Genomic DNA, 25731 nt, shown 5'->3' with positions numbered 1-25731 from the left:
TTACAGCGTACTAAAAAAATTCTACCCATTATTGGGGAGTGGGTCTTCCTTAGTTTTCGCCTTTGCATTGAAAAGCAAAAGCTGACTAAAATTATGAGAAAATGCAATGCCCGTTGGAAGAGTCGTGGAAGATAGAGGTAATTAAAAACAACATTTCAATGCCCCTTGGAAGAGCTGTGGAGTTCAAAGTGGCTTAAAAAGACACTTTTAATGCCCCTTTGAAGAGACGTGGAGGTCACAGTAGCTTAACAAGACGGTTTTCATGCTCCTTGGAAAAGTGGTGGAGGTCGCAGTAGCTTAACAAAACGGTTCGAATGCCTCTTACAAGAGCCCTAAAGTACAGCATCTTAAAAACATTATTCCCATTATTGGGGAGTGTGTCTCCGATAGTCTTTGCTTATGCCTTGCAAGAAAAGCTGTCAAAAATTAGGACGGAGGAACTTGCAATACCCCTTTCAAGAGCCATGCAGTACAGCATATTACAAACGTTATTCCCATTATTGGGGAGTGGGTCTCCCATAGTCTTTGCTTACGTCTTCCAAGCAAAAGCTGCCAAAAATTAGGACGGAGGAACTTGCAATGCCCTTTACAAGAGACATGCAGTACAGCATATTACAAACATTATTCCCATTATTGGGGAGTAGGTCTCCCATAGTATTTGCTAATGCCTTCCAAGCAAAAGCTGCCAAAAATTAGGATGGAGGAACATGCAATGCCCTTTACAAGAGCCATGCAGTACAGCATATTACAAACATTATTCCCATTATTGGGGAGTGGGTCTCCCATAGTCTTTGCTTATGCCTTCCAAGCAAAAGCTGCCAAAAATTAGGACGGTGGAAATTGCAATGCCCCTTACAAGAGCCATGCAGTACAGCATATTACAAACATTATTCCCATTATTGGGGAGTGGGTCTCCCATAGTCTTTGCTTATGCCTTCCAAGCAAAAGCTGCCAAAAATTAGGAGGAAATGCAGAGTTCATTAAAATCAACATTTCAATGCCCCTTGAAAGAGCTGTGGAGTTCAAAGTGGCTTAAGAAGACGCTTTTAATGCCCCTTTGAAGAGACTTGGAGGTCCCAGTAGCTTAACAAGATGCTTTTAATGCCCCTCGGAAAAGTGGTGGAGGTCCCAGTAGCTTAACAAGACGCTTTTAATGTCCCTCAGAAAAGTGGTGGAGGTCACAGTAGTTTAACAAGACGCTTTTAATGCCCCTCGGAAAAGTGGTGGAGGTCACAGTAGCTTAACAAGATGTTTTTGATGCCCCTCGGAAAAGTGGTGGAGGTCACAGTAGCTTAACAAGATGCTTTTAATGCCCCTCAGAAGAGACGTGGAGGTCCCAGTAGCTTAACACGACGGTTTTATTGCCCCTCGGAAAAGTGGTGGAGGTCCCAGTAGCTTAACAAGACGCTTTTAATGCCCCTCGGAAAAGTGGTGGAGGTCACAGTAGCTTAATAAGACGCCTTTAATGCCTCTCGGAAAAGTGGTGGAGGTCGCAGTAGCTTAACAAGACACTTTTAATGCCCCTTACTAGAGCCATACAGTACAGCATCTTAAAAATATTATTCCCATTATTGGGGAATGGGTCTCCCACAGTCTTTGCTTATGCCTTCCAAGCAAAAGCTGACAAAAATAAGGCGGGAGGAACTTTCAATAATGGCAACACGGACCACGGTCACACTGGTGGTATAGTGGTAGTGGAGGCTGAGGAAAAGGTGAAGAACATAAAACGAGGAAGCGTATACCCATGTGTGGGTGTGAAGCGGTGCATGTGAATACACCTCCCGAAATAACACAGTGGATTTGACTTTATGTTACTGTGCTGTCATTTGATGGTGATGAGAAGTCTGGCCCAATCCAGCCCTTGTTCATTTTGATAAGGGTCAGCTTGTCAGCATTGTCAGTTGACAGGCGAGTGCGCTTATCAGTTATAATTCCCCCAGCGGCACTAAAAACACGCTCCAATAACACGCTAGCGGCAGGGCAGGCCAAGACCTCCAAGGCGTACAAAGCGAGTTCATTCCAAGTGTCCAGCTTGGATACCCAATAATTAAAAGGCACAGAGGAATCACGGAGGATGCTGGTACGGTCAGCAAGGTACTCCCTCACCATCTTTTGAAACTTTCCACTCCTTGTGAGAGTACCCTGCGCCTCAGGGTCTGTCCGAAGGGAGGGTCTGAGAAAACTGTCCCAGAATGTTGACAGTGTTCCCCTGCCTCTGCTGGATTGGAGTTGCCTCTCTCTCGCTTGTACGTCTTGGTTCGTCAACGAACTGTGACCTCTGCCGCTAGCGTGTTCAGATGGGAATTTTTTTAACAGTTCTGCAGCAAGGGCCTTCTAGTACTGCCCCATTTTTGTAGACCTCTCCACCTCAGGAATAAGAGAGTGAAAGTTCTCCTTGTAGCGGGGGTCTAAAAGTGTCACCAACCAGTAATGACTGTCACCCAACATTTTGACAACGCGAGGGTCACGGTTAAGGCAGCGTAACATAAAGTCAGCCATGCGTGCAAGACTGGTAACGGGCAAGACTTCTGTGTCCTCACAAAGATGACGACTGACCATGCTCTCCTCCTCCTCCTCCTCCCCCCTGTCCTCAAGCCACCCACTCTGAACCGACGGTATGACAGTTGTACAGGTACTACCGCCTACAGCGCTTGATACAAGCTCCTGTTCTTCCTCCTCCTCCTCCTCCTCTCTCTCATTGTCCTCAAATGCACGTTGGGATGAGATGAGGCTGGGCTGTGTGTAATCGACCGCTATGGCTTCTTGATCCATCTCATCATACTCTGGATGCAATGCCTCCTCTTTAATTCTCTGCAGAGAGCATTTCAAAAGACAGACAAGTGGAAAGCTGATGCTAACGATGGCGTCATCGCCACTCACCATCTGGGTGGACTCCTCAAAGTTTGTCAACATGGCACAGATGTCAGACATCCAGGTCCACTCCTGAGGTCTTATGTGTGGAGTCTGACTTGAATATCGATGGCCTTATTGCAGCTGGTACTCCACAACTGATCTCTTCTGCTCATAAATCCTTTGCAACATGTGGAGGGTAGAGTTCCAACATGTGGGGACATCACACACCAGTCGCTGTGACGGAAGCTGCAAACGCTGCTGCAACACAGCAAGGGCGGCGGAAGCTGTAGCCGACTTGCGAAAATGAGCTGACAGGCGGCATACTTTGACGAGCAGATCTGGCAACTCGGGGCACGATTTAAGAAACCGCTGAACCACGAGGTTAAGCACATGAGCCAGGCATGGTACGAGTGTGATCTCGCCTCGCCTCAGAGCCGCCACCAGGTTACAGCCATTGTCACACACGACCATGCCTGGATGTGGGTTCAGCGGTCTCAGCCACAGATCTGCCTGCTCTTTCACCGCTGTCCACAACTCAGAAGCAGTGTGAGGTTTCTCACCTAAGCTTATGAGTTTCAGCACAGCCTGTTGCCGCTTGGCGGAGGCAGTACTGAAGTGCTTCCAGCTTGTAACTGATGTGGTGATATCTGAGATGGAGGCTGAAAATGAGGAGGAGGAGGAGGATGATGCGCAGGAGCTGTACACTGTGGGGGCAACTCTGACTGACATAGGGCCCGCAATCTTCGGTGTGGGGAGGATGTGTTCCGTCTCAAGGTCCGACTGGGTCCCGGCTTCCACTATGTTTACCCAGTGTGCCTTCAGGGAGATGTACTGTCCCTGGCCACAAGCACTTGTCCACGTGTCCGTTGTTAGGTGGACTCTCCCAGTAACTGCATTGTTGAGGGCACGGCAGATGTTTTGGGACATGTGCTTGTGTAGTGCGGGGATGGCACACTGGGCAAAATAGTGTCTGCTGGGGACCGAGTATGAAGGAATGGCCACCGCCATAAGGTTGCGGAAGGATTCCGGCTCCACCAGCCTAAAAGGCAGCATTTCCAACGCAAGCAGTCGTGAAATGTGCGAATTTAGGACGGTGGCCTGTGGGGCATTAGCTGCGAATTTCCGCTTTCTTTCAAAGGTCTGGGATATGGACAATTGAACGCTGCGGTGGGACGTGGACGTGGACGTTGATGCTGTTTCTTGAGAAACTGCCATTACAAATGAAGACTGAGAGCAGGGGGCATCTTTGCATGCAGTATGGAAACGGGATTGCCTTGCACACACAACAAGGGGTTCTATTGCACGCACAACAGTGGAAGAAGCAGTGGTGACACCCGCTGACACTGGTCGTGGACTCTGGGGTTCGCCCCACAAAGTCGGGTGCTTTGCTGCTATGTGCCTAATCATGCTGGTGGTGGTCAGGCTGGTAGTTTTGTCACCCCTGCTGATGCTGGCATGGCAGGTGGTACAAATGGCCTTTGGGGTTATCAACAGAGTCTTTAAAAAAATTCCAGACTCTGGAAGACCTACCGGTTGTACTGGCAACGTCCCTCATGTTGGTGTTACGGGGAACAGTTGCCCGCCTTCTGTCTGCGGCCACCACACTGCTTCTTCCTGCCTGTTGGGGTACTCTGCCTCCCTCCCCCTGTGTGCTGCTGGCCTCACTCTGCATGTACTCCGGCCACATTGGGTCAGTTACTAGATCATCCACAACCTCTTCCTCTTCCACTTGCGCACCACGATCCTCCTCCTCACTTCCTGGCAATTGTGTCTCGTCATCGTCCACCTCTTGTGATAAATTGCCAGCGTCGACTTCCTGTGGCCGTGGCTGTTCAAATATTTGGGCATCGCTACATGGGATCTCCTCTTCCACCTCTTCAAGCGGAACAGGCGAGGGGCACAAATCTGGAAATGGACCAGTGAGCAGCTCTTCAGAGTGTCCAAATGTGGGATCAGTTGCTGTCTGACGACACTCGGCATGGTGGGAGGAAGGAGCATCAGGATGAGGAGGAGTATGCGGTCGAGACTCACGGCTACTAAGAGTCGACCGTGTGGAAGACAGGCCGGAGATGGTGGTGCCCAGGTAACTGGAAGTATTATCTGCTATCCAATTATTAATCTGTTCACACTGATCAGTTCGCAATACTGGTGTTGTTCTGTGCTTCCCTAGTAATTCGGTCAAGAAGTGGGAGCGAGAAGATGTGGCTGTTGATTGTGGCACATTTTCACCTTGACCACGGCCCCATCCTCTGCACGCACCATCACCAGAACGTCCACTTCCACGTCCCTTGCCACGCGCCTTGCCCATTGTAAAGTAAGTAAAATAGCTTACACTCGCACTATCAATGGAAAAAGGGTAATAGAAAGTAGATTAGAACCGTGGAAGAGGAAAACCACAGTTCTTTTTCTCTGGCCTACACCCAACTCTTTTAAACAATCTGAACAATCAGGGAGAAAATATTACTGTTTTTCTTTACGGAAAAAATACCAAAAGCTGAATAATAGAGATTTCTTACCGTAGAACAGCAAAACCACAGTTATAATTTACTGGTGTATGTAGACCAGACTTTTTTAAATATATATTTGCGGCTGAACAGTGAGCGACACACTCAAACTGTTTTTTTTAGATACAAATGGCCCAAAAGTGGATAATACAGAGGTTTGAACCGTGGAACTGTAAAACCACACTTGTATTTCTCGGGCCTACACCAGACTATTTTCAACAGATATATTTGTGTATTAACAATCAGGAGACACTATTATTTATTTTTTACGGCCAAAAATTGCGAAAAGCATTATAATACAGAGATTTGACCTGTGGAACTGCAAAACCACACTTGCATTTCTCGGGCCTACACCAGACTATTTTCAACAGATATATTTGTGTTTGAACAATCAGGAGACACTATTTATTTTTTGCGGCAAAAAATGTAAAAAGCAGGATAATAGAGATTTTTTACCGTGGAACAGCAAAACCACAGTTATAATTTACTGGTGTATACCAGACCTTTTTAAATATCTATATATTTGCGGCTGAACAGTGAGCGACACACTCAAACTGTTTTTTTTTTAGATACAAATGGCCCAAATTTTAGGAGGGCGGTTGCAGACAACTTTATTATAATGGAACGCAACCGACCCCGGGGTCCGCGATGTAGCCTGGAGGACTGCTGCCGAACACTTTCCGAGTGGAAAGTAAAGCAACCAACTTAAATGGTATACCCTTCCGTGTTACTGCACACAGGAACGGGTATAGCGGTTCACTCTATCTCCGTTAGCAGCACGAGAGATAGGTGGAGAAAAAATATCTGTAGTCCTGTTACATCACAGGGACTACAGTGGCGGCGCTGGGATGCGTGTGTGACTACGCCGACGGGTACACGTGCCTCCAGCCGGCGTGCTACCGGACTGAAGGGTACAACTCCACATGGCTGACAGGCGATAGCCGTGGATAGGACGTCTGCAGGCTGCTCGGGGTGTTAGGCGATCCCTTTGGCAGAGCCAGACTGGTAGACGAAACTACCTGCCTCTATGGAACTAGCCTGCCTCTATTGAACTAGCCTGCCTGACAGAAACTACGTGGATCACAGTCGTCCACACACAGCAACACTTGCTCAATGATCAGAGCACGCCGCCATGTTTGTGGGCGGGCCTTTTAAAGACTAAGCCCATCCCACCGACGCGCCATTGGTGACACCACCCGTGGACCAATCAGGCGGTGCCAGGTCACCGAGTCAGGTGGGTGCCAAACCACCAATCATGATCCGCCAGGTCACGGGCATGCTCAGTGCGGTGAATCCTGGACTTAGACTCCAAGCGCCCTGTCTCCCTCTGCAACCCATGCTTAACATTGCTAGGTACCAATACACGGGAGACAATCTGTACGTCTCGTGGACCAGCTAGGCGTTGGTGCTGATGACGATGCTGAGCAGCATCAGCCCTGGCTGGACCGAAATGGGGGACCACAGAAGGTCCTGGACCTATTTCGAATCCAGCCACAGACCGATGCCTAACATTATCCCCCTTCTAACATCCCCATGCACTTGCCTCTCATTTTCCTCCATGAGCAGGGGGTAAAAATGTGGTCCACCGGGTCACAAAGGGGATTCACAGAACCGTGACCCCTCCGGTGTACAGGGTACCCTTTTTTAAAGCGGGGGGCAGGACGACAAGAAGTGACAACCGACTCTCTATGTGTGGAGTCCGTCATGGGTGACAGATGGGGAAGACCCGCCGGACTTTGGCGGAAAGATTTATCTCCCGCACAGACGGGACATGCGAGGACAAAGTCCTTAACATCCTGATGCCACCGGGGCCACCAATAGGACTGTTGAAGGGACTTAGTGGTACGTTTGACCCCCAGATGAGCTCCGATCTTAGGAGCATGAGCCCAGGAGAGCACCATATTCTGTAGATTAGGGGAAACAAACGTCCTCCCCGATGGAACCTGGTTAGAGGACACAGCAGCCACCCTCTCTACCTGAGAGTTCCTTTTGACTAGTGTTGAGCCACCCCCGTAGTGTTCGAGTTCGGTTCGGTTCGTCGAACACCGGTGTTCGCCAAACTGTTCGTCGAACTGTTCGTCGAACATCTTCGAACACCGTTAAAATCAATGGCAGGCAACAAAAACACATAGAAGCACATAGAAAACACCTTCAAAGGTGTCCAAAAGCTGACAAACTGCTCAGAAGACATAACTAACACATGGAAAAGTGACAAGTACATATAGTCATGCGAAAAGAAAAGAGGTGGATGTAATGCACACGCCCGGACTGACTGGCGTGTGCGTGTTTATGTAGTGATTCCACTGTGCCATGAACCGGAGAGTGCCTGGAGGGGCGTAACTAAGTATCTGCCCGATCCGACCAAGGTCGCACGACGGCATACGACGCCAGTGCACCAGGGAGGAACCGAGCAGAGGAACCAGGGTCTACTCCAGGTCAGACTCCGGACACAGCTGTTGACCCACACCGGGGAATACAGGAACAGGCAGACTAGAGTGCAGGCTGGGTAGGGTCCAGTACAGACTGGGAGACAAATTCGAAACCGCAGGTGCGGTGGACAGGGCAGAGCAAAGCGAAAACTGCAGACGCGGTGGACAGAGCTGAGCAAAGCGAAAACCGCAGATGCGGTGGACAGAGCTGAGCAAAGCGAAAACCGCAGACGCGGTGGACAGAGCTGAGCAAAGCGAAAACCGCAGACGCGGTGGACAGGGCTGAACAAAGCGAAAACCGACGGCGCGGTGGACAGAGCTGAGCAAAGCGAAAACCGCAGGCGCGGTGGACAGAGCTGAGCAAAGCGGAGACCGCAGGCTCGGTGGACAGAGCTGAGCAAAGCGAAAACCGCAGACGCGGTGGACAGAGCTGAGCAAAGCGAAAACCGCAGACGCGGTGGACAGAGCTGAGCAAGCCAAAACCGCAGACGCGGTGGACAGAGCTGAGCAAAGCGAAAACCGCAGACGCGGTGGACAGAGCTGAGCAAAGCGAAAACCGCAGACGCGGTGGACAGAGCTGAGCAAAGCGAAAACCGCAGACGCGGTGGACAGAGCTGAGCAAAACGAAAACCGCAGACGCGGTGGACAGAGCAGAGCAAAGTGAAAACCGCAGACGCGGTGGACAGAGCTGAGCAAAGCGAAAACCGCAGACGCGGTGGACAGAGCTGAGCAAAGCGAAAGACGCGGTAGAGACAGGGCTCTGTTCACACGGAACAGACTAGAAGGGAAAGGCAGAACCAGATACCCACAGGGTACTTGCAGAGCAGTAGCGAGTGGACCACAAACTCACAAACGGATGTACAGTGACAACGAGCAGGAGTTAGGTACGAGTTCAGACTCTGCAGAAAAAAGGAAAGTACGGACATAGAGAAAAACAAAATAGGCTAGGAGAGAATACAGACAGGACACAGTTCAGACACGGGAACTGATACCGAAGGCAGGAAACATAAACGGGACCTGGCATATCAGTGACCAAAGGCCAACTGACAGAACACAATGCTCAGGCAGGGATTCATTGGAGCAGCTGGGTTAAATACCAGATGGCAGACAGCAATAGGCTGAGGACGCACAAGGGGTGTGTCTGCAGCAGGTACAAAAAGCAGGAAGTGATCGGGCGCCGCCCTTAAGCAGCAGACACAGAGGCAAACAGACAGCATGGAGGGAAGCCAGGCTAGCAAACTGGACTGAAGATCAAGTGCGCGCTCTTGCACAGTGGGAGATGGACCACTATGCAAGGATGCCGCCAGGTATGTTACAGTGGAGGAGTAAAAGGAGGGGGAGACACAGATATAGGCATGTCATGCCCTTCTAAAATCCAAAAAGTGTGAAGCCGACACGGCCAGTCCGTTCCTGCCCGTGCCACCTCCGTGTCGCCGGGTTTGTGCCAGAGCCACGGTGGACCCTGACGGCCAGCCCCCCTCTCCCAATACTGGTGCCTGTCCGCTGTTGGGTCGAGCAAGCCCCCCTGTGGTGGAGGCAGCTCTAAGCTTTTTCATTTAAATTGTCTCTCTAATTTGAATGAATACACTTTAAATCCTTTTACAAGGATCTATTGGAGGGCAAGTCTCATGCCAGCAGCCGCGTAATTCCATCTCCAGTAGCGTCCACTAAAGCTTCTGCAGTTAAAAAGCTTTTATAAGGATCGAGCTCGGCTGTCCACCGCAAGGCATCCTACCGCCAGTCCCAGCCCCTATGCCTTGGGGTGCCTCCTGATGCTCTTCACTGAGTATCCCGTGGTCCCGAAGCATTTCCTTTGAAAAAATTAAGTGTCCAAACTACAGGTGGTGTAGCTTGCTTAACAGCCACTATAATCCGCTGACTAGCAGACACTGCTACTAGGCACAAAGTATTTCCTGGGCTAGATGCAGTTAAAAATTTGTAATTAGATACTCTCGTTGGATGCTGAGAAAGCATTCCATAGAGTCTCCTGGCACGCCATATATTATTCTCTTAAAAAGCTTGGGGTAGGGGTCTAGGGGACCCTTTTATAGCCAAAATCACGGCCCTGTATCGCAATACATCGCCTAGGCTGAAGATAAATGGAACTGTAGCACCCTGAGGGCTCGGTTGCTGCAGAGGTATTGCACCTCACCCAGAGGTGTGATATCTCACTCTCAGGTAAGAATGGAGTGTGGATCAGGACCAGATACCTGCATGCATTACACCACATTGCCATGGGGCATGGCGACCAATATGCCCCTGAGATGGGCACGACAGTCCCTGTCCCTGGCTGGAGTGGGGGGAGGGAACACTGAGGAAGGGGAACCCTGTAGTGCAGGAGCAGGGAGGAAGCAGTTCCTGGGTGCATTGAGAAGGGAGTATAAAAGGTGGGCACCATCTTAGTTCAGTGCAGAGAAGTCTGAGCAGAAGTGACAGGGAGCAGGGGCTCTGCATGAGCTCTGCTCCGGAGGCGGGCCTAGTAACAGAGGCCCAGGCCTGGAAGAGGGAGATGGAAGGAAGAGGAGCGGAGAAGGCACCAGGAGCAAGGAACGAAGGGATCCCAGGGGTGCGGACGGGCGAGTCGCTACCGCACGCCCGAATCCACCTGCGTGGAGGGGTCAGGCCAAAGGGGGAGACCGGTCCCCGAAACTAGTGGAGGCGGGAAACGACCCTCAGCTAGAAACCGGAGGCTGTGACATTTTATGTGGCGCAGCCCCTCGCTACACCCGCTAGGAAGGCACCACATAGGGTCAGGGAACCTGGCGCCAAGTTTACCAAGAGGAGGCCCGAGGCAGCCGGACAGAAGGGTTGGTAAGAAAGGCCAGACAAAGGACACACAAAGGGGGTCCTGTGAAGCGCTCCAAAGTTATCTGGGAGTTGTCTGAGCCCCTCACCTGGTGAGCACAGTACGACGTGGGCAGCCGTTACCTGCAGAAGTGGTCTGGATAATAAGAACTGTGAGTAAAGTCCCTGGACTGCATCACTGACTCAGTGTTGTTACTGCTGCTGCCCTGCACCATCACCCCCATCCTCCGCATACACTGCCCTGAGGCTATACACCTCCCGTGGGGAGTTATGCTACGCTTTGCTGCACCCACAACACCAGCCTCAGCGGTCTGCCCTGCAGCGGCGGTTCACTCTGACCGCAATCCACAGTTGGCGTAGTCGGACGTTTAAACATCAAAACCACATAAATAGTTCCGCCACTGGTTTGACCGTCCTGAGCCACAGAACCGGGTCGCCGCCACGGAGACTACAACCACCAGCATCCACCAAAAAGGGTCCGGCTCCGGGTGTCCCAAGGCCCAGGGGGACGTCAGAACATTTTCATCACCTTTCATAATCACCAATGGGACAAGGCAGGGATGTCCTCTGTCCCCTCTCTTATACATCCTAGTGACGGAGCACCTGCTCTCATCAATTCGCCATAACCCCAATATTAGGTGGATTGAGGTGGGAGGCACCGAGTACAAGTGCTCTCTATTTGCTGATGATGTCCTAGTATATATCACTCAATCACATATATCCATCCCTGCTGTTATGGCTGAAATAGATCACTTTGTTACATGGTCAAATTTTAAAATCAATGCAGTGAAGTCTGAGGCCCTCGATGTCTCCCTCCCCAAATACATACAGGGTTCCATCCAGTCCAACTTTCCCTTTGCCTGGCCCTCACAGGGTATCAAATACTTAGGAATTCCTATTCATAGAGACCTCTCCCGTCTATGTTATCTTAATTTTGGGCCCTTTATTGAACAACTCCATACAGACCAGGGTTGGCAAGTTAGAACTGTAAGATTCACTACGTGAACCACTGGTGTTTTGTGGAAAAGCACATGTACACTGTGTTCCAAATTATTATACAAAAAGTGTTTAGGAGTGATAAGGGAAGAATTTGTTTGTTTGTCAGTTAAACTCATTGATGGTGATGTGTGTCAGGGCTCTTTATATCACTGTAAGCAATTGCAGACACCTGTGCTAATTAGTTTGGCAGGTGTGTCCAATGAAAGGCAAGACTACTTAAGAAGGCTGTCCCACATTATTAAGCAGCCTACATTTTCTGCCAAAATGGGAAAGAAAAAGGATGTGTCGGCTGCTGAGAAGCAACAAATTGTGAAGTGTTTAGGTCAAGGCATGACTACAATCAACACTGTGCGATGATCAGGATGAAGTGTCTTGGCAATCAAGAAGTATGTAGCTGATTCACAGTACACACGTGTGCGTGCTGATAATGGCAAATTGAGGACTCTTTCCTACAGGCAATTACGTCAGGTTAAAAGAGCAGAGGCAAAAAAGCCTTGTCATAGCAGCAGACAAGTTTTTGAAGCTGCTGTTGCCTCCAACGTCCCCCGAACAACAAGATGCAGGGTCCTTCAGAGGTTTGCAGCTGTGCGTACGACATCCTGTCGACCTCCTCTATCCACTGCACACAAGCAGAAATGGCTCCAGTGGGCCAAACAATACATGAAGACTGATTTCAAAACTGTTTTGTTCACGGATGAGTGCAGAGCAACGCTTGATGGTCCAGATGGATGGAGTGGAGGATGGCTGGTTGATGGACACCCCACGCAAACACGGCTACAGCGCCAACAAGGAGGAGGTGGAGTATTGTTTTGGGCTGGAATCATGGGGAGAGAGATTGTCGGCCCCTTTAGGATCCCTGAAGGGGTAAAGATGAACTCCATAATGTATGTGGAGTTTCTCAAACAGCACTTCCTGCCATGGTTGAAGAAGAAGAAATGTGTATTCCACAGCAAGATCATTTTCATGTATGAGAATGCACCGTCTCATGCTGCACATAACACATCTGCATCTCTGGCTGATATAGGCATAAAAGGGGACAAACTTATGGTGTGACCCCCATGCTCCCCTGACCTCTACCGCATTCAGAACCTCTGGAGCATCATCAAAAAGAGTGTCTATGATGGTGGGAGGCAGTTCACATCTAAGCAACAGCTCTGGGAGGGTATTTTGTCCTCATACAAAACAATTGTAGCAGAAACCATCCAAAACCTGACAAATTCAATGGACTAGAGAGTTCAGAAGCTCCTTTCGAACAAGGGGTCCTATGTGCAAATGTAAGATCACCTAGAATAAAGTTTTGAGTTGAAAACTGTTTAATTTCAGTTTCTAATAACCTGCTAATGCTTATAATTTCAAAAACCATTTTTTTGGTCTTTATTAAAATGAAAAGGTTGATCGAAGAGTGTGGGGGATGTAAGAGTGTGGCAACCCAGTAGTCAGGATTACTTTGAATTCTGACAATCTGAGGGTCATGTTGCAGGTAGTGCAGCAAGAAGGCACTTATGTGTCTTGCGCATCTCGGAGCCCCAAAATTATTTTCCGGGCTAGATGCAGCTAAAAAATATTAATAATTTTAAATCTGGTGGAGCTTAGTATAGATGGCCTAATAGAATCAGTACTGCACATTGCTACAAAGCCCAAATTATTTTCCAGCCAAGATACAGATATACATGTTTAGTAATTTTAAATCTGGTGGAGCTTAGTATAGATGGCCTAATAGAATCAGTACTGCACACTGCTACAAAGCCCAAATTATTTTCCAGCCAAGATACAGATAAACATGATTAGTAATTTGAAAGCTTAAAACGGTTGGTGAGGTGATTTTAACCAATCATCAAGCTTTTACTCTCCCCAGGATGACACAGGGGTAGAAAAGTCATTTCGGATCCATGATTTGTTCATCTTTATGAACGTGAGTCTGTCTACATTATCAGTGGAGAGCCGCGTGCTCTTATCTGTCAGCACACCACCAGCAGCGCTGAACACACGTTCAGACAGAATGCTGGCTGTGGGGCATGACAAGATCTCCAAGGCGTAAGTGGCTAGCTCTGGCCATTTATCCAGATTGGAAGCCCAAAAAGAGCAAGGGTCCAGTGACACAGTCATGGCTTCAATGTTTACTTGGAGATACTCCTGTACCATCGTCTCTAGGCGTTGACTATGTGTCAAACTTCTTGTCTCCTGTGGCCTTGCAAAGGATGGGCTAAAAAAGTGGTGAAATGATTCCGCAAAATTGATGCTACCAGCAGATACTGTGTTTCTGTTACGGTTTGAGTGCTGAACACTCGACGGTTCCACGGTTGGAAAGTTGGAACTGTGAGATTCACTACGTGCACCACTGGTGTTTTGTGGAAAAGCACATGTAAGATTCTGCAACAGTCTCTGCTGATACTCCTGCATGCGTGCATCCCTTTCTATTGCAGGAATAATTTCTGCAAATTTACTTTTGTACCGGGGATCTAACAGTGTGGCAACCCAGTAGTCAGGATTAATTCTAATTCTCACAATTCGAGGGTCATGCTGCAGGTAGTGCAGCAAGAAGGCACTCATGTGTCTTGTGCTTCCAGGAGCACCAAGTCCCTGTTGTGTTGGTGGCGAGCTAACAATCATGCTTCCTTCCTCTGTCCTCTCCCCCCAACCTCGCACAACAGAAATGTGATCAAGGTCTCCTTCATCTGATGAGTCTTCCATCAGTTCGTCCTCCACTTCTTCCTGGGCTCCTGTACCTTCCTCACTAGTTTGGCTGCTACCATGCGCCCTGGTAAAACCATCTCCCCCACCCTCACATGCCTGCCGCCTTGGTGCTGCTGACCGTCTGGACCTTGCAGATGTTAGCCCTTCCGCATACATCTCCTCCTCCTCTACTTCCTCCACCTCCTCTTGTGCCACCACCTGACTCCGAATTCTGTTTAACATGTGCTCCAGCATGTAAATCACCGGAATAGTCATGCTGATAATGGCATCGTCAGCACTAAACATCTTCGTCGCCATTTCAAAACTGTGCAGAAGGGTGCATAGGTCCCTGATCTGGGACCACTCCTGCAGCGTGATTTGCCCCACCTCTGGATCCCGTTGGCCCAGGCTATACGTCAGAACGTATTGCACCAGGGCTTGTCGGTGCTGCCACAGTCGCTGCAACATGTGCAGAGTTGAATTCCACCGGGAAGGCACATCGCATTTTAGCCGGTGAAGTGGCAGGCCCAACGACTTCTGTAGAGATGTAAGTCGCTGAGCTGCGGGATGCGAATGGCGGAAGTGAGCACACAGCGACCGTGCCCTCTTCAGAAGGCCATCTAGTCCGGGATAGCGGGCTAAAAATTGCTGGACAACCAGGTTCAACACGTGAGCCATAAAAGGCACGTGTGTGACATTGCCCCGGCGAAGGGCCACACCAAAGTTTGCAGCATTGTCGCACACGGCCTTCCCTAGTTTCAGGTCCAGTGGAGACAACCATTCATGAAATTGGTTCTCCAGAGCTGACCACTCCTCAGCTGTGTGACTCACATTTCCCAGACATTTCAAAGTAAAAACCGCCTGATGAAGTTGAGCCCTACTGCCAGCATAGTAAGGAGGTGTGCAGGATCCCTTCTGCACAGTTAGAAAGCTTGTGGCATGACCAGACAGGCTTTGGGTGCAGGTGGAGGACCGAGAGGAGGTTGAGGAGGCAGAAGCAGTGGAGGAACTTTGAGATAAAGAGGATTGACGCACAACTCGTGGGGACGGCAAGACATGGACAGCAGCCCCTTGTCCTGCTGTCTCCATAGTTACCCAGTGCCCAGTCAGCGACATGTAACGCCCCTGTCCATGCCTACTCATCCAAGTGTCTGTGGTGAAATGCACCCTGTCACACACAGAGTTTCTCAAAGAAGCGGTGATGTTGTGTGCGACATGCTGGTGGAGCGCAGGCACACCTTTCTTTGAGAAGTAGTGCCGACTGGGCATCTGGTACTGGGGCACTGCGACGGACATAAGATCTCGAAAATCCTCTGTGTCCACCAGGCGGAAAGGCAGCATTTCTGTAGCCAAGAGCTTGCAGATGGTGAAATTCAACCTCTTAGCTTTCTCATGGCTAGGAGGAAATGGTCTTTTACTTGTCCACATCTGAGGGACCGAGGGCTGGCTGTTGTGCTTAGACAGGGTAGAAAAGGGTGTCCCCGGCAAACCGCCGGTCTGTGAGGAAGATGCAGGCCGACATGTTAGGTTGCCTTGATCCAAAGGTGGTGCTATCGATGTCGGACAGCGCTCAACACCAGCTGGTGTTACCACCTCCAAAGAAAATGATGACCTGCCAATCACGCTGGCTGTTGCGGGTAAAGAGGTGGCAGGCCTGCATCCCAAAACAGGTGTGACTGCTGTCCCCCCAGTCACAGAGGATGAAGAGGCCGCGGAAGCACAAGATGTGGCAAACGGTGGTTGGCCCGGCCGGCTAGGCCGCATTGTAGCACAGTGAGCTTCCCACTGCAACTTATGCTTCATATCCATGTGCCGGTTCATGCATGATGTACTCAAACTATGTATTTTTTGGCCTCTACTTAGCTTTTGCTGACAAATGTTACAGATAACACGAGTTTGGTCATCTTTATCGATCTGAAAAAATGACCAGGCTATGCAAGGCTTAGCACTAGTGTTGAGCCACCCCCGTAGTGTTCGAGTTCGGTTCGGTTCGTCGAACACCCGTGTGTTCGCCGAACTGTTCGTCGAACTGTTCGTCGAACACCTTCAAACACCGTTAAAACCAATGGCAGGCAAACAAAAACACATAGAAACACATAGAAAACACCTTCAAAGGTGTCCAAAAGCTGACAAACTGCTCAGAAGACATAACTAACACATGGAAAAGTGACAAGTACATATAGTCATGCGAAAATAAAAGAGGTGGAGGAGTAAAAGGAGGGGGAGGCACAGATATAGGCATGTCATGCCCTTCTAAAATCCAAAAAGTGAGAAGCCGACACGGCCAGTCGGTTCCTGCCCGTGCCACCTCCGTGTCGCCGGGTTTGTGCCAGAGCCGCGGTGGACCCTGACGGCCAGCCCCCTCTCCTAATACTGGTGCCTGTCCGCTGGTGGGTCGAGCCCCCCGCGGTGGGGGGGGAGTAACATCTGCAGAAGAAAGACCATCTTCCAGCCAAACTAACATGTCGACTTCTTTTCGTGGACAATGTGATACGATCCCTTTGTTACGGACACGTCCATCGCTACAAATTCCAGGTGAGGCACAAAAACAGCAGGTGCTTCAGCGGATATCAAGTGCTCCTTCAAGTGGGCTCTCCTCCACCTCAACTTCAACATCACAAATACTCCAGTCCTCAGAGGTGTCACCCCAATCGCACTTGCTTCCTCACAGCTCCCAAGTCTCCAGCTGCCCGTCTGAGTATGGGGTAACACAGATGGTTGAGTCTGCACAGCTGTTTACTCATACTATAGCCTGGGAAACGGAGGTCTGCTCCAGAGCTTCTGTTAATCCAGACGAGGAAATGATCTGCACTGATGCCCAGAATCTTTATAAGTCGGATCCAGGACCAGATGAAGAAGGTTCTGAGCATAATGTAGACCCTCGTTCCCAAACTGTAACTCCTGTTGGTGGAGACAATGATGAAGACGATGATGAGACTCAAATACCTGATTGGAGCGACAACTTGACTTTTCGGTCAGGGCAGGAAGAGGTTGGCTTTGAGGACGACGGGTGTGATAACACACAGGGTGATGATGACAAGGTTGGAGATACCACTTACTGTCAACCCACAGTCAGCCAGTCGATGAGGTCACCCGGGCCTTTGCCTGGCCTTTGGGATGTCGCGGTGGTCGGCTCCCTGGCCCGTACCCTGGGGTCACTCCTTAAAAGGGTGGATAATTGTTAATTTTATAAGAGTTTGTGACACCACCTGTGGTATCTGGTGAGAAGCACCAGCGCTGCAGCAGTCCACTGAGGCCCGTGATAAGGCAGCTCGATGGTATAGCTCCCCACAGGTGGAGCTAGGTCTCAGGGCAGCGTATGCAGGGGGAATGCAGGACAGGCGAGACCCAGCTGGGTCAGAGCAAGAACGGAAACGGACACGGTAGTCACTTCAGTACCTTTTACTGGAGGAAATTCAGGCACATCCTGGAGCACTGTAGGGTGAAGGGTGCATATCAGGATCCTCCCCAATGAGCGGGTGGAGGGCCTCCTGTTTCTTGCCTCTGCGCAGTAAGTTTCTGACCTGCCTGGAGCTAGGCCTAACTTTGTCTCTGTCCTGCGCTGGCTGACCTTGTGGTAGGGCCTTCTCTTGAAGTTCACGCTCCCAGTATGCGGGGCCTAAGCGTCTCCTGGCTCTGTTACGTATCAGCACCTTAGCGATCCTGGGACTTGTAGTTCTCCAGGGATTCCAGTTATGCCTTACTGGGTCATAGAGATCCCGGTAAGCTCGGATCCGGTGTCCGGTAAATGCTTCGGGGTGAGCTGGTTAAGCTCCTCTGCCCCTTATGTACTAACTCGCCACTCGCCTTCGGCCTACTCGGGCCCTCAATAGGCTATACACACTAACGGCAGCTTGCCGCGCTTCACCGATCTTATGACGCCGGCACACCTTAAGCTCTATCTGGGCTCCCTGAATCTAGCTAGCAGGAGCCTCATGCTCCACTGCTGAACTATTAACTGAGTTCTCTAGACTAGACTGAGCTCCACTGCAGATTGACCTCTCTTAGGCTTCTCTACTGCAGGAACTCTTCAGAGGAACTGAACTGCCTAGCTCCACCTTCCCTATTTATATCCCTAACGGACTCCCTCTGCTGGTCTGAGGTGGAAGGTGGAGATGTGTGAATGTTTATTGGGGCCTCTTGTGGAGGATTCCATCAATACACTCTTCTAGGATCTGTGATACCAAGCGCAGCGGGGCGTCACAGATGCTATTGACGACGAGGTTAGGTTGCGCCTTCCTGGACAGAGACGGAGTACTGGAAGCACGTCAACAACTGCATCCTCAACCACAACTCCGCCTCTGACCACAAGTCGTAGTGGCTCTTCAGGTCGCATGGGCTCTAAGCCTTGCATAGCCTGGGCATTTATTCAGATCGATAAGGATGACCCAACTCGTGTTATCTGTAATATTTGTCACCAAAAGCTAAGTAGAGGCCAAAAAATCCATAGTTTGAGTACTTCATGCATGTACCGTCACATGGATATGAAGCATAAGTTGCAGTGGGAAGCTCACTGTGCTACAATGCGGCCTAGCAGGCTGGGCCAACCACCGTCTGCCCCATCTTGTGCATCCGCGGCCTCTTCATCCTCTGTGACTGGGGGGACAGCAGTCACACATGTTTTTGGACGCAGACCTGCCACCTCTTTACCTGCAACAGCCAGTGTGATTGGCAGGTCGTCAGTTCATTGGGAAGTGGAAACACCTGCTGGTGTTGAGAGCTCTCTGACATCGAGAGCACCACCTTTGGATCAAGGCAACCTAACATGTCCGCCTGCATCTTCCTCACAGACCGGCAGTTTGCCAGGGACACCCTACTCAACCCCGTCAAAGCACAACAGCCAGCCCTCGGTCCCTCAGATGTGGACAAGTAAAAGACCATTTCCTCCTAGCCATGAGAAAGCTAAGAGGTTGAATTTCACCATCTGCAAGCTGTTGGCTACAGAAATGCTGCCTTTCCGCCTGGAGGACACAGTGGATTTTTGAGACCTTATGTCCATCGCAGTGCCCCAGTACCAGATGCCCAGTCGGCACTACTTCTCAAAGAAAGGTGTGGCTGCGCTCCACCAGCATGTCGCACACAACATCACCGCTTCTTTGAGAAACTCTGTGTGTGACAGGGTGCATTTCACCACAGACACTTGGACGAGTAGGCATGGACAGGGGCGTTACATGTCGCTGACAGGGCACTGGGTAACTATGGTGACAGCAGGACAAGGGACTGCTGTCCAAGTCTTGCCGTCCCCGCGAGTTGTACGTCAATCCTCTTTATCTAGAAGTTCCTCCACTGCTTCTGCCTCCTCAACCTCCTCTCGGTCCTCCACCTGCACCCAAAGCCTGTCTGGTAATGCCACCTGCTTTCTAACTGCGCACCTCCTTACTATGCTGGCAGCAGGGCTCAACGGCATCAGTGTTTACTTTGAAATGTCTGGGAAATGTGAGTCACACAGCTGAGGACTTGTGGTCAGCTCTGGAGACCCAGTTTCATGAATGGTTGTCTCCACTGGACCTGCAACCAGGGAAGGCCGTGTGCGACAATGCTGCAATCCTGGGTGCGGCCCTTCGCCGGGGCAATGTTACACACGTGCCTTGTATGGCTCACGTGTTGAACCTGGTTGTCCATAAATTTTTAGCCCACTATCCCGGACTAGATGGCCTTCTGCAGAGGGCACGGTCGCTGTGTGCTCACTTCCGCCGTTCGCATCCCGCAGCTCAACGACTTACATCTCTACAGAAGTCGTTGGGCCTGCCAGTTCACCGGCTGAAATGCGATGTGCCGACACGGTGGAATTCAACTCTGCACATGTTGCAGCGACTGTGGCAGCACCGACAAGCCCTGGTGCAATAGCTTCTGACGTATAGCCTGGGCCAACGAGATCCAGAGGTGGGGCAAATCACACAGCAGGAGTGGTCTCAGATCAGGGACCTATGAAGTTGACGCGCCCCCTGGGCCGTGGGGTACCCGGAGCCGGGCCGGTAGACGCTGGGGGTTGTAGTCACTGTGGCGGTGACCCGGTCCGTGACCCAGGGCGGTCAATCCAACGGTAATTTGTATATATGGATTTTATAATGTCCGACTACGCCACCTGTGGAGTGCGGCCAAAGGGGCCGCCGCTGCGGAACAGTCCTCTGAAGCTGGTGGTTTTGCAGCAATGGTATTATTACTCACCACAGGAAGAGTGTAGCTTCAGGGCAGTGTGGGTGGATGATTGTGGTTGTAGTGCAGGGAGTCAGTAATGAACACAGAGTCCGTGTGATGCAGTCCCAAGATCTTTACTCACAGTTGTTGCAGTCCAGATTACAGGTACCAGAGCTATCTCACCCGTCGTGCTGTGCGTACTCAGTGAGGGGCTCAGTCCACCCCCAGATAGCTCCGGAGTACTTAGCAGGACCCCCTTCTGTGTGTCCTTTCTCTGGCCTTCTCCCTGCACCTCACACCCAGTGACACTTCTATCCGGTATCCTCGGGCCTTGGCGGGCGACTTGTGTTCCGTCCCCTGGGTCCTATGTGGCTACCTTCTTAGTGAGACTGGTGTGGACTTTTGCCTGCAGTACATGAAATGCTGCAGCCTCCAGTTTCTAGTTGAGCCTTGCTGTTTCTCCTCTAGTTGAGGGACCGGTTCCCCTTATCTGGCCTGACCCCTCTACCTCCTGGTAGCAGCGGGAGTACAGGTGGCCTTCTGCACGGCCCGTAGCCCTAGGGTTCCTTCGGTTCCTGGAGCCTTCCTGCTCCCACTCCTCTCTTCTCTCCTTCAGTCCTGGGCCTCCCAGGCTAGGCCCGCCTCCGGAGCAGAGCTCATGCCGAGCCTCTGCTCCTGTCACTTTTCCTCCTCTGACTGGCTTTCTCTTTCTAAGATGGCTTCCTATTTATACTCTCCCTGTCATGTGCTCCCCTAAGCTGCTCCCCTAAGCACCCACTACATAGGATCCTCCCACCAGCTAGGGACCAGCTCTCCCTTAGGAGCAATCTCGCCCTAACTCCACTGCGGGTATGTGTTGGATGCAGGTGTTAGGGTCCCGAGCCATACGCCTTCCTTACCTGAGGGTGAGATACCACACCTCTGAGTGAGATGCAGTAACTCTGTGGTGACTGCACCCTCAGGGGCGCCATACACCTTTCTGCATAGTTTTGAAATGGCGACGAAGATGTTTAGTGCTGACGACGATGCCATTATCAGCATAACTATTCCGGTGATTTACATGCTGGAGCACACATTAAACAGAATTCAGAGTCAGGTGGTCGGACAAGAGGAGGTGGAGGAAGTAGAGGAGGAGTCGTATGCGGAAGGGATAACATCTCCAAGGTCCAGACGGTTGACAGCACCAAGGAGGCAGGCATGGGAGGGTGGGGGAGAGGGATTAAACAGGGCGCATGGTAGCAGCCAAACTGTTGAGGAAGGTGCAGGAGCCGAGGAAGAAGTGGAGGATGAACTGGCAATGGGCATGGAAGACTCATCAGATGAGGGAGACCTTGATCACATTTCTGTTGTGCGAGGTTGGGGGGAGAGGGCAGAGGAAGGAAGCATGATTCTTACCTCGCTACCAACACAAGGACTTGGTCCTCCTGGATGTGCAAGACACATGAGTGCCTTCTTGCTGCACTACCTGCAACATGACCCTCAGATTGCAGAATTCGAAGTAATCTCGACTACTGGGTTGCCACACTCTTAGATCCCCGGTACAAAAGTAAATTTGCCGAAATAATTCCTGCCATAAAAAGGGATTGACGCATGCAGGAGTATCTGCAGACGCTGTTGCAGAATCTTACATGTGCTTTTCCACAAAACACCAGTGGTGCACGAAGTGAATCTCACAGTTCTAACTTGCCAACCGCGGGACTGTCGAGTCTTCATCACTCAAACCGTAACAGTAACACAGTATCTGCTGGTAACAGCAATTTTGTGAAATCGTTTCACCACTTTTTTAGACCATCCTTTGCAAGGCCACAGGAGACAAGAAGTCTGACACATAGTCAATGCCTAGAGAGGATGGTGCAGGAGTATCTCCAAGTGAACATCGAAGCCATGACTGTGTCACTGGACCCTTGCTCATTTTGGTATTCCAATCTGGAAAAATGGCCGGAGCTCGCCACTCATGCCTTGGAGATCTTGTCATGCCCTGCAGCCAGTGTTCTCTCTGAACGTGTGTTCAACGCTGCTGATGGTGTGCTGACAGATAAGCGCACGCGGCTGTCCACTGAGAATGTAGACAGACTCACATTCATAAAGATGAACAAATCATGGATTCGCAAGGACTTTTCTAATCCTGTGTTATCCTTGGGAGGCTAAAAGCTTGAGGATTTGGTAATATCACCTCACCAACCGTTTTAAGCAACTGTGGGGCAATTGATGCCACTTAACCCTAGAACGCATGACCATAAAAATCTACACTTTCATATACCTGGGGCCTTTTAGGCCCGTGTGCAAATAACATTGAATAACTCAAACTCAAATGACAAACAACTATATACATGAAGAATACCTAGAGTTTAAAAATTCTAACTAAAGTAATCTTGCAGAAAATAGAAAACAATTAACAGGGCGGGACTGCGAGGGCCCAGGTATGCGTTCTAGGGTTAAGTGGTGTCTGTGCCACAATTTTGGGAAAAAATGGAAACTCTTTTTGGAGTCCCCTTGCTGTGTCTTACGTGACGTTGGCATCGTCAATTCCAGGTGGGTTGGGTCGCTCCCCCCCCCCCCTTTTAACTGTAAGAAACTACATACACTATGGCTTGGGGTAACACAGATGATTGAGTCTGAAGAGCTGTTTACTCAGAGGTCTGCTCCAAATCTTCAGTGTCTGCTAGTCAGCGTAGAATTTTTAACTGCATCTAGCCTAGGCAATACTTTGGGCGTAGTAGCCCAGCTGCGAAGCAAGCTGCACCGCCTGTGTATCTAATAAAAATTTTTAAATGCATCTAGCCTAGGCAGACTGTGGGGACCCCCAACCAAACCCAGACGCTCAGCCCCCCTACCGCCCCCCTTTCCTTGACAATACAATAATGTAACTCTTACAACTGGATGGGTGAGGATCGGTCACAGCTTTATTAACTCTTTATACTCATTCCATTGGAAAGACATTTTATTTCTAAAATAATTCAGCTTGTTGCAGCATGCCCTGGGTCTCCACTCCGGCAACTTGGCCAACAAGTGTAACTCTCCAACATGTCCTTTCTATTTCCAGGCCACGGAGGATCCTGCGTACTCGTTTGCAGGACTCTGACCCCCACCCATCACTCTTAACGCTTGTTCCACTCCGTCCTGGAGTCCTGACAGGAATATGTCCAGTCCAATATCCATTAAGTGAACACCGTCGGGCCGTATGAGGCCTGCTTTATCTCCTTCCAGTTGTCGGTGTCGTACCACTACACCGCCTCTGTCTCTTCTAAATTTTGCCATCCGAATATTTATTACCCGCCTTGTCCGTTCGATGGCCGTGATGTCTCGCGCACCTTGCCATACCGCTATCGGCACAATCTCTGACCATACTATAGCTAGTTTTGTGAAAAATTCTCTGAAGCGCTCAGTGTCTAGTTTCATTATTGCCATTAGTTATGCGCTCTTGTGATGACCTAGGTTGTTTCCCCCGGCCTGTATAACTAAGATGACCAGACATCTTGCCTCTCTCCCTACCGTGATTACCTCCATTAGTACCTGTGGCCATAGCAGGCCTCTAATACCTCTCCAGTTGAAATATGTGTTATGAAACTCTAATTTCCTCCCGCCTGGGCGGACTTTCGCACTTTAATCTGCCCAATATATATACAAGTGGCCTATCACTCACACTGTTGGCTTAGCGTCACCTGTAAAAGAAACAAACCACGTTAGGATAACAAGTTCCGTCTTATGTATCTTGCCAAACACGTGGATCACCATCTCTCTATCCTCTGAACTTCCGTTTCTGACAGTCCTGCTCTTGCTGCTTCTATGGCCGCGCCTATGCGGAATGAGTGTGTCCCGTAATCTTTGGGGTGGTTCCCTGCCGATGTTATGCATTTATTAAATATAGCTTGGAACTGGTATCTTGATAATGGCGTCCCATCAATGTGTGATAGGAACAAATTACTTTGTGATCTGATGGTTAGATATGGTTTTACTATTGTTACCCGACTCAGTGTACCGTTTGTGGGTTGTAGAAGTACCCAAGTGCCCCTGCCCGCTGGAACCATTTTCGATTTGTGTATGCGTAGACGTATTGCATTTTTGCCTATGACTACGTCCTGGTGTAATAAGCCTCCACTGGTGCTAATTTTGGATTGAGGGACTAATTCGCTTATGCATAGCGCCCCGAAGAAGGCGATCACAAATGCAGTAGACAGTAGTGTTGCTTCAAATTGTGAGTGTCATGTTAATGGTGTTAGGGATATGATGTGAGAAATCAGTTTTAGTGACACGGGACGGGACGTCTACACTCGTGACTTGGCTGACCCCTTTTCCACCCTTTTATGGATTGTCTGATGATGAATCTTTGTCACATCTCCCCAATTCAGTAGTTGGAAGTGAAATGCTACTCCGGTCAGACACCGCTGCGCTGACGCCCCTGATATGCCCATCATCATTAGCTGGTGGAGAAATTCTATGGTGACTTGTGATCTGGCTTGTTCACATTGGTCAACCCGTCTGCCTGCTACTAGTCGTGTCCACTCTTCCCATGCCTTACCGTATGCTTGCCACGTCGACGGGGCAACTGACGCTCTGATTAATGGCATCAACTATTCGCCACTAGATCCCATAGGGAAGGTGGGCAACTGTTGTCCCGATGGGTGGGCATTGTGGAAGAGCTCTGTGAAAATCTGCCAATTGAATTGTTATAAAGTGTTAGCAGCAGCTTTAGACCCCTCAGCATAGTGGCTAGCGCGGACCCATACATTGTGTTTTAGGCACAGGAATGCTAGCCTGGGTAGTAGGCCTAGCACTGGGAGAGACGATGATGCCATCTTATTAATGCAGTGCGCTAAGCTGGTGTTTTTTGTTATGAAGCGTATATTTTTGTAAGCCAGGAGCGCACCCCATATTTCTATTGCTACCACTATTGGGAAGAAAAATTATTTTCAGGGCTAGATGCAGCGAAAAATTATTATTAATTGAAAAGCTGGTGGAGCTTGGTATAGATGGCCTAATACAATGAGACCCACACACTGCTAGAAGGCCAAATATTTTTTCAGAGTTAGATGCAGAAAAAAATTATATTCAGTTTGCAACCTGATGGAGGTCAGTATAGATGGACTAATAGAACAAGTCCCACACACTGCTAGAAGGCCAAATATTTTTTCAGAGGTAGATGCAGACAAAAAATTATTTTGAATTTGCAACCTGATGGAGGTCAGTATAGATGACTAATAGAACAAGTCCCACACACTGCTAGAAGGCCAAATATTTTTTCAGTGCTAGATGCAGAAAAAAATTATATTCAGTTTGCAACCTTATGGAGGTCAGTATAGATGGACTAATAGAACAAGTCCCACACACAG

Source organism: Phyllobates terribilis, unplaced genomic scaffold, assembly GCF_046119375.1.
Source record: "Phyllobates terribilis strain yellow unplaced genomic scaffold, ASM4611937v1 Scaffold_4__5_contigs__length_816908805, whole genome shotgun sequence".
NCBI lineage: Eukaryota > Metazoa > Chordata > Amphibia > Anura > Dendrobatidae > Phyllobates > Phyllobates terribilis.
Note: the sequence above shows the minus strand (reverse complement) of the source record.